Source organism: Channa argus, chromosome 12 (genome assembly GCF_033026475.1).
Source record: "Channa argus isolate prfri chromosome 12, Channa argus male v1.0, whole genome shotgun sequence".
Taxonomy (NCBI): Eukaryota; Metazoa; Chordata; class Actinopteri; order Anabantiformes; family Channidae; genus Channa; species Channa argus.
Window position 1 is genome coordinate 18639250 of NC_090208.1, and position 14481 is coordinate 18653730.

The window sequence follows — 14481 nt, forward strand, 5'->3', positions numbered from 1 at the left end:
TTTAAAATAAAATCTACAGAAATAAAACACATTTGCGTTCATTTTCTAATTTGTACTCTTACTTTTTTGTGACAGTTTTACCTTTTTAAGCTTCATATCATTTTCGAAATATGAAAAGTTTGTTAGTGAAATTCCTGTTTGGTGAAACACTTTACATACACTACTTTGATTTAAGGGGGGAAAAAAAGGATGATTTTCAACATTTACACCACCTGGTGGTGTTAATGTTATGGTTAAGAAGGGTCAGAAAAAATCTAAAGCTGGCTGTGATTGACAGGTGTCAGAACACAGTGCATCACAGCTCCCTGTGTTTGAAGTTGTGTAGCTACAAACCCATCAGTGTCCACCCTGACCCCTGTACAGGAGCTAAATGTCTTTCAAAATGTCTCATCAGATTTAGTGTTGGTTTAAACTCGACTTAGTTTGACCTCCATTTCCCTAAATCAGTCCTCACTGTGGTGCATTTACTCTACAGAAGACACTCAGCAGGTTCTGGTCTTCTGCTTGCTCCTGACCTTTGACCTCATTCTGAGAAAGTGGATACAGGAAAGTGATAAAGTAGGAGAAAGTGATCCAGGGTTTCTTAAAGCACACTAGTGCTGGAAATAATCAGCAGTAGTTCTGTTTCGGATTTAGACCAGATATTGTTTTCTTTGCAGGAAGCACAACTCATGACTCCCCACTGGTTGGTTAATTATGTTTCTGGAGTTTCTGGATGTTTTTCATTTGTTGCACCCTGCAGAGTGAGCTTGCTCATCTTTCAGCACTGTCCCCAACACTTTGCTTACTGTTAGATAATCAATAAATAAGCCATGTGTGCACATGCCACTAGTGCCATGCTGTGTTTATGCTCAAAACAAAACCCCCATGCCTGCTTGCACAGTGTAGGGCTGCGGCATCCTAAATCATCTCAGCAACTGATGACAGCTAAATTAGATGCTTTAGCTTAAGAATTTTTTAAAGACATTTTTAAACAGGATTGAATTAGAGCTCTTAGTTGTATTTTAAATGTGACATGCAGGAGTGGAGAACTCACACAACAGGAACCGTGTTAGTGTCTTTTCTACTTCACAGAAAACCACTGCAGATGCAGAAAGAAAATTAAAGCACCACAGAAATATTTTCGAGCCATTAAGATCGAGTCCAAACCCCAAACCCCTTTGCTAACCACTGGGCCAATTTGCAGTCCAAAGAAAACTCCCAGAGATGATTAGATTAGATTTTAATTCATGTAAGTGCTGCTCTGAAACCTGTGAGTCTCCAACATGAACGGCTAATTAGATAATTATAATCCGATAGGATGGAGGTTTAATGTACAGCATGTGAGTAAGGAGGGAACTGTTTAGTGCATGTGCTGATTTGTGTGCACTGACTTTAAAACTCACATTCTGCAATTCATAAATTCTATTTCTCAAAGATGAAAACACAAGAGACCAGAGCTGTTTAATTTTGCAGTTTGGTCAGAATTGTTGAATGAGTTGTGTAAAATATTCTGTTCTGTCTGTAATTATGTCTTGTGTGTTTTCATTGCGTGTGGCTCAGCACAAAAATGCACAAAAGTGGTTTTTGGATAAAATGCCTTTTGAACTCCAGAACAGTTTGTATCATTACATTATGAATTGCCAGACCACGAGTTCGACACATTGTCTATCATTTACTCTGCATTAGAGCTGAAGAAAGATGCTGAGCAGCGGTGGGGTGGAGCGCTGTCGCAGCTTGACCTCGTTTAAATCCAGACCTGTTTTCCACTGTGCTCTGTTTTGAGCTCCTATCCAACTAGCATTCCAAGTTGATTTTATGAAAATTGTGTGGGTTGCTGAACATGATTATGTTTCTAATTTCCTTTGTTTCGGTTGTTCAAAACAACAGTTTCTGTTTGGACAACGCAACAAACTAGCCTCTACTAAGATCCTGGCAAAAATGATGCTGGAGCTGACACGTTTCCCCTCCTACACTTTAGTTACATTTTCCCTGTGGAATCAACATCATGTTGCTGGCTTTGACGACCCATCAGGCCCAGATTTCTAACGTTGTTCCGGGGAGTATAATGTGATCCTGTTGCCCGGTTTTGTCTGAGCATCATACAAGAAAAAACATGTTTGTCTCAGGACACTCACATTTGGCAAAACTTCTCGAAAGCTGTGACTGAAGGGGGTAAAACGTAACCCAGACCTCCAGTCATCCACAAATCTGATTCAGTTTAAATGAAGTACAGATATACTCGGGAGGATAACAATTTTAACTTTAAATCAAAGCCCAAATTATTTAAATATGCCCTTTGAAGGGGTGAGGACAGGCAAACTGTCCGAACTTCAGTCTAATCACAAGGATGTTTAAATCTTGTTCCGTTACTAAAAGCAAAATCGAGCAGTGCTTAGTTCAACTTCCTCCATTTTAGTTTAACAAAATTCACATCTAATTTATTTTTTAATTATAACTACATTTTAAAGGCACAGTTCATTTTTTGTTGTTGTTGTTGTTAACTTGTACATTTTCCACTTTTCTGACTCAAACACACCACTCCTTCAAAACACTATGAATGTACATATTCAATACATCATTCATTTCATTTTCTAAAACTCCCATTTGATACTACTTGAGGAATGTACCTGTAAATTTCGTCTGATGATTGCCTAGTGCCTTTTAAAATAATGCTCCTGTTATTTTTGTGCTCAAATAAAGTGCATATTGTCAGACAGAAAAGTCTTTGTTGAGTGATTTATTTATATTTATCTGGATTTAGAGGTGGTGTATTAGATGAGCCAACTGCATCCAAAAGACAGAAATACTACAGCACAAATAAGAAATAACACCACATACTAACACAACACAAAACCCATAAAGTTGTACATAGCACAACATAGTCTCAATAATCTCACATAGCACTGCAATGACTTCAGAGAAACAACAAAGTGATGCACAAAATACTTCAGCCTGTTCCCGTTCCAACATAAATAATCCACTATTAGGTTAGCTCCACAAGTTATAAGCCTGTATTAAAACTAGAGACAGACGAAAAGTGACATCAAAATTGTCACAATATGACATTTCAGGCTGTTTTACAGAGATATTGTAATACATTCGTGTGGGACTGCTTTCCAAAAACAATCCAGGCAGCAGCTGTGATCAACTACAAATGCTGTTTTAAGCTGAAACTTTGGCCCTGTAACCAACCACGTGCCCGTCACATCTATGGGTTTTCTTAAGCTTCTATAATAATGCACATTTAATCAATTTGTCTGGTCAAAAGGTTAACGTGGAGCAGGGTCTCACCTTTGGTCTGTGGTACGTTGCATTCATGCGAGTATTTTCTATCTGGGAACATCCTGTAATTTGTAATAATTGCACAGGCTGTCAGCAATTTCACTCCATGTGAATCTAACATGTCTGCAATTCGCCAAGTAAAAATTCCAGCACAAATTACCTACCATGATTTTGTTAAAACTGAGGTCTCTTGACAATTCAGATCATGTGCAAACTGTGCATTCTACTTTGGCTTTTGGCTGGATATTTCAAGCCCCGTCTGGTTTCATAAGGATGCATGAATTAGATAAATGAAAAAACATTTTATTTTACAAAACAAGCTTCACACCAAAGCACCTAAACAAAGATCTAAGAAGAGAGAGCAATCTCCACTCATCAGCTTACAGTTCTGTGCTGTAAACAGGGTTTAAACCTCTGGGACAGGAGCTTTTACTCTTTTAGTGTACAGCCTCACAGTATAGCCTGCTTGATCCAGTTGTGCTGCAATAAAAAGTAAAACTTACACTTCTCTAAGACTTTGAAGTTTCCAAATCAGACCACATGCTGTTGATGCAGGATTTTAACTCCTTAGCAGACGTGCTTAGTCATATTGTATCCCGCCACATAAAGCTATGGCGGCTATGACTAATTGACCATAAAGACTGGGTGCAATGCGGAGAAGACTGTAGTTACGGAGAGCTACGTACAACGCTGACCATCCATCCCCTTTCATGTCAGATGGAGGGAAGACAGGGGATGCCCTCTGACCCAAGCTGACTTTACAGCTAGAGAGAGGGCCAGGAATGCCACGCTGAGCCTCCATTACAAATTGCACCATTAATTTAAAAGTAACTGAAGCCAGTACAGGGGTCACTGAAATTCCTGTTCTCAGAACCACCCTGATGGATTCCTTCTAGTGGTCTCAGTGATGAAGAACTCCCACAGTCTGAGGCTGTAGACTCCTGACAGCACAATTTACAACAGCACTAAAGCTTGACCATGAGAGAGACATGAGAGTGGACAGGAAAAACAGGGTGAGTTAATCTTTTGCGTAGCCTGACAAGAGTCTCATTAGTGGATTAGGTCTGCAGCGTTTGTGGCCTGCTAACTTTTAGCCAGTACACTTTGCTTATCTGAGGTACAAACTTTGAGGATGAGAACAAAAAACCAAGTTCACTAATCTCGTCTGCAATGAAAAGACAAGGGGAAAGAAATTGGACTTCCATTTATATAACCCACCCAGACACTAATATTTAGCATTTCCCAAGGTTAGAAAAAAGAGTCGAATGCAGCTCTAATAATGACTGACAGAAGTTTCATATAAAATGCTGGCAGACTGACAGAACTGCCAGGGCACCATTTCCTGTCTGTGACTGTATTAATGTATGTTTCCTGCTTCATGAACATATAAAATCCAGAGTGCAGTTCTATAGATTACTGGGGTTAAGCAAAGACAGTCACGTTTGAGGTAACTGGAAGTCTCATCCAAGCCTCACATTCAGTTTACATTAGCTGTGCTTTCTTCTAATTTCTTACTGATGTTTGACTGGTTATTAGCAGGGCAATGCACTTCAGGCAGCTCTGAAACCACTGAGACAAGTGAAAACCACATGAATAGGACAAAACAATTGCAGTGACATGAAATGAATAAGAGAAAGGTGCTTATATGTCGTGCTTGGCAACACAATTGGTACCAAGATGAAGTAAAGAGGGTAGATTCTTCCAGATGTTAAACAAGTCGTGCAAATTCCCTCGTGATTTGGTAAACAGAGGAGAGATACAGAGGAGATAAGAATGTATATACAGTAAATACATTAAATACATACAGAAAACCATTACTATGTAGTATATGTGCTACTGTGAACTAAGGGGTCACGGTGTTATGTTAGTCATATTTTCCTTTTGATAAAAGAAAGAAAAGCGATAACCTTGTCTTCATAAATGAAAATAAAACCTATTTTACTTGCTGACTACTGCAGGACTATAGTTCATGGATGTGTTTTGGATGCTGGACTGACTTCTAATTCAGCAGGGCTTGAATTAGAAACACTAAAATCCCACCGACCATGGAGAGTGGCAGCACTGTTGATTTTGTCTGTTTTTAATTCAATCAATCTTTATTACATAGCGTTTTAAAAACCCACTTTGTACATCTACTTACAGTTAAGTAGAGCGGGGCTACACCATTTAGAGCTTTAAAAACAAACAGCAACAGTTTGAAATGAACTGGAAGCCAGTTATGTGTTCACGCTTGGGGTCTTGGTTGAAAGTTGAGGGGCAGCATTTTGAACCAGTTGGAGGCGAGATAGTGAAGACCGGTTGACTCTGACATAAAGTGCATTGCAATAATCCAACCTTGAGCTGATAAAAGCATGAAATGCCTTTTTAGGATCTGTTTGAGGTTAGGATGAGTTAAGTGGCAAAGCTGAAAAATGCTCGCTTTTACAACTAAATTAATCTGTTTGTCAAATCTTAGGTCACAGTCAGGGTCTTTACGGATGTTCTAAGATAAGTGGCTAAACTACCAAGGACAAGGTTTAAGCCATTAAGCCAAACATGATACACTCTGTCTTACTTTGAGACAGCCAGAGTTTTACATCATCCAAACAGTTAAACAAAAGAACTTAACAAAGCTGACTCAGTGCTATGTCCAGTCTTAAAGCCAGATTGGAATTTCTCAAAAAGTGTATTATTTTCCAGATAGACTGCTTTTCGAGAACTTACGAGAGAAAGGGAAGATGAGACACTGGTCTAAAATTGGCATTACCACTGCATGCTTAAAAACATCTGGTACAACTCCTGAGCTAAGACAGTTCCTAATAAACATGGCCCTACAATATTAAAAACCTCTTTTAAAACCTTAGCTGGAACAATATCCAAAAGGACAATAAGTGGGATACATGTGCTTCAGCATGTCATACAGAGCACGTGGGAGTAGCAGACAAGTCAAGAATAAGATAATTTTTAGCTTTTCTGAATGTGGCTATTTTCTCTAAAAAATGATTAACATGTCACAGTTAGCTGTCGGTCAACACAGATGCGCACGGCTTAATGACAGAATTTCACCCCTAGGATGGTGACAGTTGTTTATTAAGACTGGGTAAATATCGAAATTTAGCAGCATCCACGGTCTTCTGATAGTCAGACAAAGAGACCCTCGGAATACTTTGTCCTTCTTCCACCTTCGTTGGGTTTGCCTGCAGCGCTGCCTGAGAGCGCATGTGGTGTCATTCAGCCGAGGTTCTAGTCCTGACTTTGAAGGAGTCCAGAGTAGCAGCGCTGGTAGAGTTAAAAAAAAGATAAGAAACCAAGCCCCCCGTAGCATAAATCTGTGAAAGCGGCAACAAAGTCTTCAGCTGTTGATGAAATGACAGGCAGGGATCTGAGGTTTGCACATGGACTTGGGACTGTAATCTCAAATATTACAGGAAAGTGATCAGAAATACCCAACTCACAAATTTCTTGAAGAGGGACAGAAATGACAAGATCCAAAGCATGTCCATGCTGATGTGTGGGTCTGTGTACGGCCTGAGTGAGGTCAAAAGAGTCCAATACATTTTTAAAATCATTTGCTAATTGATTAGAAGGGCAACGTGAATGAATGTAAAATCACCACATATTAAACGCTTTTCATATTTAGAGATGACGGCAGCTAAAAAAACTCAAAATTCATGGATAAAGTCCATATTACAATCAAACATAACCCTCTCAGTCCTTAAGCGGCTTTTCACCTCTTCAGTTCTTTGCACATCAAATACCAACATCATCAATATGGCTAAAAAAAAGGAACAACAGCAACAATTGGCTTGTTAAAATTTCTAAAGTACACAGTGCTTTAAAGCCATTGCAATTTTCACTACTAAGAAATGATTATGGTCCAAGTTTATCTGTAATGGATGTTTGTGTGACTGAGCCCATAGTATTTGTTCTCTGTTTAAAAATTGGTACTGAAAATAGATAAGGCACAAATGAGACCACTCCCCACTGTTATGCTCTATGCAGAAGCCCACATAACCAGTTTATGTACTGTAGCATCAACAGCTCTATGCCAAAAAAGCTACCGTGCATTGGTTCCACAATATCTTGACTAACATTAAGCTTCACTGTTTACAGGAGCCGTGTATCATAACACAATGAGATATAAGTTAAAAAAAAAAGAAAACAAACAAATTAGATGCAACCGTGACCTCCAGAAACACGGCTTGCAACAGAATCTAACCTAAGACTGATGACTTACTTTTCAAATTTCACAATCCAGACTCAAACTAACGTTTTGATTAATGAAGGACATCGGTCATACGTAACACTATCTACTTTTGCCTGACCTACCGTGTTTTCATAAAAGTGTTAACAACGGACCTATTGGTTTTTTTAACCTGGCCCCCACCAATACAGTAACACCCTTCCTTACACACACACCGTCACCTACATACAGAAGTTATCTCCATATCAGCATTCTCTTCATACTGCAACCGCTTTCCCTCCATCTCCCTTTCTCACACAAATGCACACACCAACACAGCACATCCATCACAGCGCTGTCACACACCCTTCATATCACCAGCGCTGCCGTCCTCTCCACTTCTTTATTATTACACCACATACTCTGTTTTTCTAAGAGCCAGCCAGGAAATTAGTTTTAAAAAGCTAGAAAGCTCGCACACACACACACACACACAAAACCCAAAACATCCTGAAGAGACTAAGTGGGGCCAGAAAAGCGCTCAACCTGACACACACACATGCACTTTTTTTTTTGGAGAACAATACCACTGTTTCAACCCTGCTGCCCCAACTACCGGCCATTGGAAATGGGAATTTCAGAATCAGTGGGAGTGGTGCTATCAGAATACCTTGCAGGGCACATAAACAATGTAGTTATTCCTGCAATAAAGCAACAAACAGTATTAAGGCTTTGATAAGGTCTTTAAAGGAGCCCTCCTTGGCACACAGAGGCTTAGTTGCAGGAAGTTGAAGGAAACAGCCTTTGGAGAATGAGAAAATGGAAAGCCGTGTGTCTCGGAGTCGCTGATTTTTCACACACAGCTGAGGGGGTTTATCCGAGCAATGGAATCTGACTGATCTGATGTGGTGACACCCCACTTTAACATGTGAGAATGCACCAAGGAGGATGTCAGCTCATCAAGTGGAAACCGTTTTTATTATTCCCTGAGTAAAATGTCTGGTAACACTGTCCAGTCCAATAAAATCACTATGAATTTACTGAATGACTGTATGACTTTGTGTGGGTAACATTCCTGTCATATTATCTATTAACTTGACATATAGTGTGTGTTGTTTTTACTACAAAATTAATTTTAACTACAAAACTTAGTCACAAACAATAAACAGCTGGGAGAAGTCAAATCTACCCTTTGTAGGGCTAATCTGCCTGAATACAAGTGCTATAAAACTATTTTAACATAATATATAAAACCACCTTGAATGTATAGAAATGACATTTAGTTTATTTTGATGATAGTGATTTACAGATTTGTTCAGGTCACCTTGTTCTGAAAGTCTGTTAGTCTGACACTATTTATCTCTGCATTTTCTGTTGAATGTTGAAAAAAAAAGAAAGTGTAGTTACACCAGGTTAATGGGATGAATGTTTATCGATTCAATCCAAAAAATAAAAGTATACCACTTGTGCTTTTCACAATCTCTGAACCTATCATCTAGAGAGCAGGAGTCTTTCCTCTTTGTCTTTGTCCATTTAACATTTATGTGGTGTTTCATCATTCTTAGTTCATTTAGTGTGTATATATTAACGAGATCAATAGTACGTCATAAGTCAATTATACTGATGAGCGCTTTTCTACCTATTGGCGCTGCAAGCGCTTTACACTGGTTCTCATTCACCGGATCGAACTAATAACTGCAGGATTGGTGGAGGAACGCTCCACCTTCCTGCGCCCCCTGATCTCGTTACAATGGCACCTGGAAGTGGAAGGGATATGTTAGGCAGCAAGTGAACACTTTGTCACTGGAGCTGATGTGTAAGAAGCAGAGAATAAGGGCAAGTGTTAAGATTTAACTTTGAAAATTGCTAAATTGTGAAGAAGACTATCAACATTTAACATTTCAATAAAAAATAAAATGAAATCACTCCACTGTGTTTTCCTAACATTAGCTCATAAAGCTCATATTGTTTCTTGTGCAAGATGCACTTGCACTGTAAAAATATTGTGTGTGGAAAACCACTATACTTGTAACTTTACTTGTAATAACAGGGAAGATGATAATGTTCTTGTACCATAAAAATCTAACTTTGACTGGGCTTCCGGCAGCACAGGTTCATTAATTTCTCTACCGCACATTGTCCTGTTAGTGAGAGTGGACCATAACTCTTACTTTTCTTCATGTTGCCCAGAACCAGCACTGGTAGATTGAGCTGATGATGTTCACAGTAGCTTTCCAGCCGTATTGGTATAAAGTGAAGGCCTATCTCAGAGCTTTTAACAACCTTAACTCCAAAACTCCTGTTACCGTTCACTGTTATTCCCGAGAGGCAGATGCTTAGTGTGAATGGGCACAGGCCTGGTTTGAAAAGGCACAGTAGAAAGGGAGGAACACCACCACTACTGCCAACATGCAGCACAGGGAGAAAAAGGCCTTCAAAGACAAAAAACTGCAAAAACACCACAGCCTACAGAGATTTTAAATCACTTTATCTTTATTTGGCATAAGTGAGAAAAAGCAGCGGGTTTTCCTGAAAATCAAACATTGACTGTGTTGGATGAATATGATGGAAACATTGGCAAGCTTTGTTCTGGCACCGGACTGTTTCAGTTATGAGACATATGGGATTCACAGCATAAGCCAATGACAAGCATAATAATCCTTTGTCAAATATCAGCTCAACTTCGCATAACTAAAAGTTAAATCTGCAGATTATTTTGAAAAGGCTAAACAACATCCAAACTGGGCCCCGGGTAAATATGTGGGAAGCATGTAAAATCTCTGTGGCATGGCCTTTAGGTATGAAAATATACATGACTGAAGGTTATTACAATTGCTACACAGGCCAGGTTTTGAAAGGTTTAGTCAGAAATATGAAAAATATACAACAGTGCAGACTTTCAGCCACACTGGAACACATCAAGTATTATTAAAATTCTTGTCACAGGTTTTATGGACAGTTATTATAGTATAAATGTGAAGTGTGTTCTAAAACGTAGTGGGTGTGGAAAACATGCCGAGGGCAGCCCAGTGCTACACTGGTCAGGTGAACTGGTCACAGCGGTGCTGTTTCTTAAATGAGTGACAGCTGTGACCAATTCTGTTGCACATAAAATCTGCTGGTTCTCGGAACTGAATTTCAGGCTACATTCCTACCAGACAAACGGCATTAGAGTAAAGACCCAAGCAGGCCATACAGTAGGGAGAAGTAAGCTGAAGTACTGAGTAAGTACTGAGACTGCACGGTTCTCACTCTGAGGGATGTTCGAGACAGTAACACAAAAGAATTGTCATCATTGAGCACAGTATCATCCCACCTACAATGTTTCTGAGAGAATCGGGGGTCAAACCACTTGCTGCAGACTGGCCTCAAAGCAGGTCCACAAAGCAGGATCATGAGTGGTTCTGTGCAGCTCGAGGAATTTTCCTTAGAATAGACACAGGATGCCATCTATGCGATTTCTATTTTTTTTTTCTTCTGCTCTCAGTATAGGAGTCAACACTGCAGGCACCAAAAGAAGACGAGTACAGAAGAAAAAAAAGATCTGTTCTTGCATCACCTTGATCCATGTTGTTTATGTAATGGTACTTGTTAACACCCCGTGTACCAACTTGTGAAGATGATCTTTTATTTTAGGACTCTTTCATACAAAGCCATGTTCTCACTATCAGGAGGATCCCTGCATTTTATCAAACTTAATCTGATGATACAGTAGCTTCAGCCCATCAACGTAAAGTGCAGCAAGAACCAAACACACACAGTGGCCTTAGTTACAAAGCAACACAGCTCTGTTTATTCTATTTTCTGTACTGTGATGTTTATGTGTCAGCAAAAGTGGATATTATAACGTGATTCAAGCACTTTCATCATATACTTAAAACTTCCAACTTCCACCACAGCAGCTCCAATACTTTACTTCTGGATGTTTTCATTGTCACAGTTAACATTTAATCTGTAGCGCTCCAACACAGCAGAGCCGACTTCCCATGACAGCTGCAATGAGCCGGGCCAACTTCCCTGGGTTATGTACGAGGCTTCCAACTAAGCATTGAACAGGTCTGATGTTTCACTTGAACCATCCCAAGATCTTTAACTTACAACTACAATATGTCATCACAACCTTTGTTTGACACCTTTTTCTATTCAGCTTGAAAATAAATGTAAACTTAACTTTTCAGCTTCTGTAGTTCTTTGCCTTTGAAGGGCAGTGATATTTATGATGTTCTGTTACCTTGTGACAGATTAACATACAATACCATTTTAACCTAACATGAACCGAATAAAGACGACCACAGACAAACCTCACTTTAACTGCTGATTATACATTTTAAAACTTTTGAGTAACATTAAATCACAAAACACTATCATTCCAATTATTTTACTTTTTTTATTGCACACATTGCAAACTGTTCAACACAATGAATTTATATCCAGGATGAGCTGTTGGGCTCCACAGATGCTGAACAGAAAAATTGTATTGCCTGTCTTGTCAAAGTTGTTTCCATCCTGTAGTTACATGGTCCGATCAAAAAAAAAAAAAAAATACACAGATTGGAGCTTTTCTCACTTGATAGTTGACCTGCTTCCTGTCATTGTTACTTATTGCTGGATGCCCAGTTCTCCACACCTTTTTTTTTCGTTGATGGAGAAATACACAATTTTCATGGTGGGAAACTGTTCATGCAGCTGCCTCAAGTCATGTTGGATTCTAAATGCCAGGTCTTTAGCATGTGACCAAAATGTCTGGGGGCGTCTGTCTGCACAGCTCGTGGTACAGCCAGGGAAGGACACTACTCCCTCTCATGCATAAACTCCTCCACTTTAGTCCCAAGGTCTTCCCAAAGATTTCATTGGCAGCTTCTTCACATTTTGAATGTAACCAGATGATCCATATCTTGTATCTGGTGATCTACATCTTGGTTTTAGTGTTCATCTTCAGCCTTTTCTGACGATGGTTACCACAACGAAGACATTTCCTAGAGGTACTTGGTTTCTCTAGTTCCTTCACCATGATTGTCCTGTGAAATTCTGTTTCCTAGAGATCCTTCTCTTGCAATTCTCCTCCCTTTCCTTTCTGGAGAGGTGCACTCTGGGCTGAGGCTACTTGTCTTGATGATGTTGGAAAAGGGCTTTGTTGTATCCTCCAGATATCCTCCAAACACGGTGTAACTGTCTCGTTGCGGGCTATGCAAATCTTTCTCCTCTTCCTATGTGGAAAGGTGCAATCTGGTATAAGTCTCCTCATCTTGGTGATGTCGGCATAGGTCCTCTTTCTGTTTTCTGAACACCAGATGTTGGCCATCCTTCCCGCAAAAAGCAGCCACGGGCAGTTTAAGCTCTGTTCAAACTTTGTGATTACCAACTAAGTGGCCATCTACCAGAGCGAATAAATTCTCACAGAATGTCTGAAAAATACATTTTGCATGTTTGAGTGTGTGTGCGCCCTTGAACGTCAGCAGCAATAACACGTTTTTTGATAAATACATCAAATGACCACATGTGTAAATGGTCCACTTGTAGTAACAAACTCATAGAGAGCTATCACTCCACTCTACTCTTTGTCTTTGAGCATGTTTTTACTACTTTCAAATTCCAACTAGAACAACTAGACAGGTTCAGAACAACTAGATCAGGTACACTCATTCCTGATCCCACCTGATCAACATAATCGGGAGTGGGTAGGGCAATAATTGCTAGAAAAGAAGCAAGACAGCATCTCTCGAGAATCTGGAATGAGCAGTACAAATCTAGCTGTTGGTGAAGACCCTAAATATAATGTTGTGTTTACACCTTGTTGCACTGCTGGGTACAGTAATATCAAAGATATTCAATAATTGAAATATTTTCTAACTGGCTTCAGTTTTGTTTTCACATGAAATGTCAGTGGGATTATTCTATTTTACTGTATCCAAGCAGACTGAAAGACAGCGAGCTGCAGACTGAAGCTGTGGGAACTTCCCCATTACAACTTCAGGTAAGGTCAAGGTGGCAGAGAAGGAACTCTGTGAAGGGGATTAGATTGCAGTCCTTGAAACAAACGGACACATACATGCACACAGAACATCCTAAATATTTCCTTGCTTTGTTCAGCCCTCAGGAAAATGAGCACACGTCATCTCTGTGCATGCTTTCTAGCCCCCCCCCCCACACACACACACAGAGAGAAAGGTAAGGGGTGTAGGATGACACAGTGAATTGGCCTATTACCACACCAAAATGTTTTTGTGCTTTGTAATGTGCAGCAAAACAATGGTGGGTCTGGGAACAGGATGGCTTTACACAATATGAGAAAGAGGCAAATGAGGTAAGGTTTCTTAGAAGAAGATGATGAAAAAAGTATTTAAAAAAATACCAGCAAAAAACAGAAACTCAAAAAAAAAAAAGTCATAAAACAAGAGGAAGTGCCTGATGTGAAACTAGTATGAAAGCATTACTGCGTGTGTGTGTGTATATTTGAGGTGTGAGAATGCAACAGGAACAAGCGGGTTGGTAACGCGAGCCCCATGTGAAGTAGCAGCCACCGGAACTAAGCTCAGGAATACAGAGAGTCATTACTAGAAAGCTACAATACACTCACTCACTCACACACACACACTTTATTAAGTCCAGCCAGACAGAGAGAGAAAAGTTAATTGAATGACACATAGTCATGTCAACCACCCACATGCAAAAACTGAATCCATATGCAAACCCCCACTCATCAAAACACTTTGTTCCATCTTTGCTGCTATAAATGTGCTTCTCACAGGGATTATGTGGCTAAAAACAAGCTGACTCGCTGTTGGAGAAGGTGAATCAAGAATGATCGCATGACACATTTAGCCAGAGGGTCTGACACCAGTCATCTAGACAAGTGATGACTAACATAAAATACAAACTTTGTTTTATTCTTCTGACTTCTCACATTTATATTGTGATCAGAGAGGTTTTGACACTGGATTTACACTCACCTTCACTTTAGGTCCTAAAAGTTGATTTTAGCCAAACAACTTTCCTAAAAACATATCGACTAATGCAGACGAGACAACTGCAGTAAAAAGAGAGGTTGTGGCAAC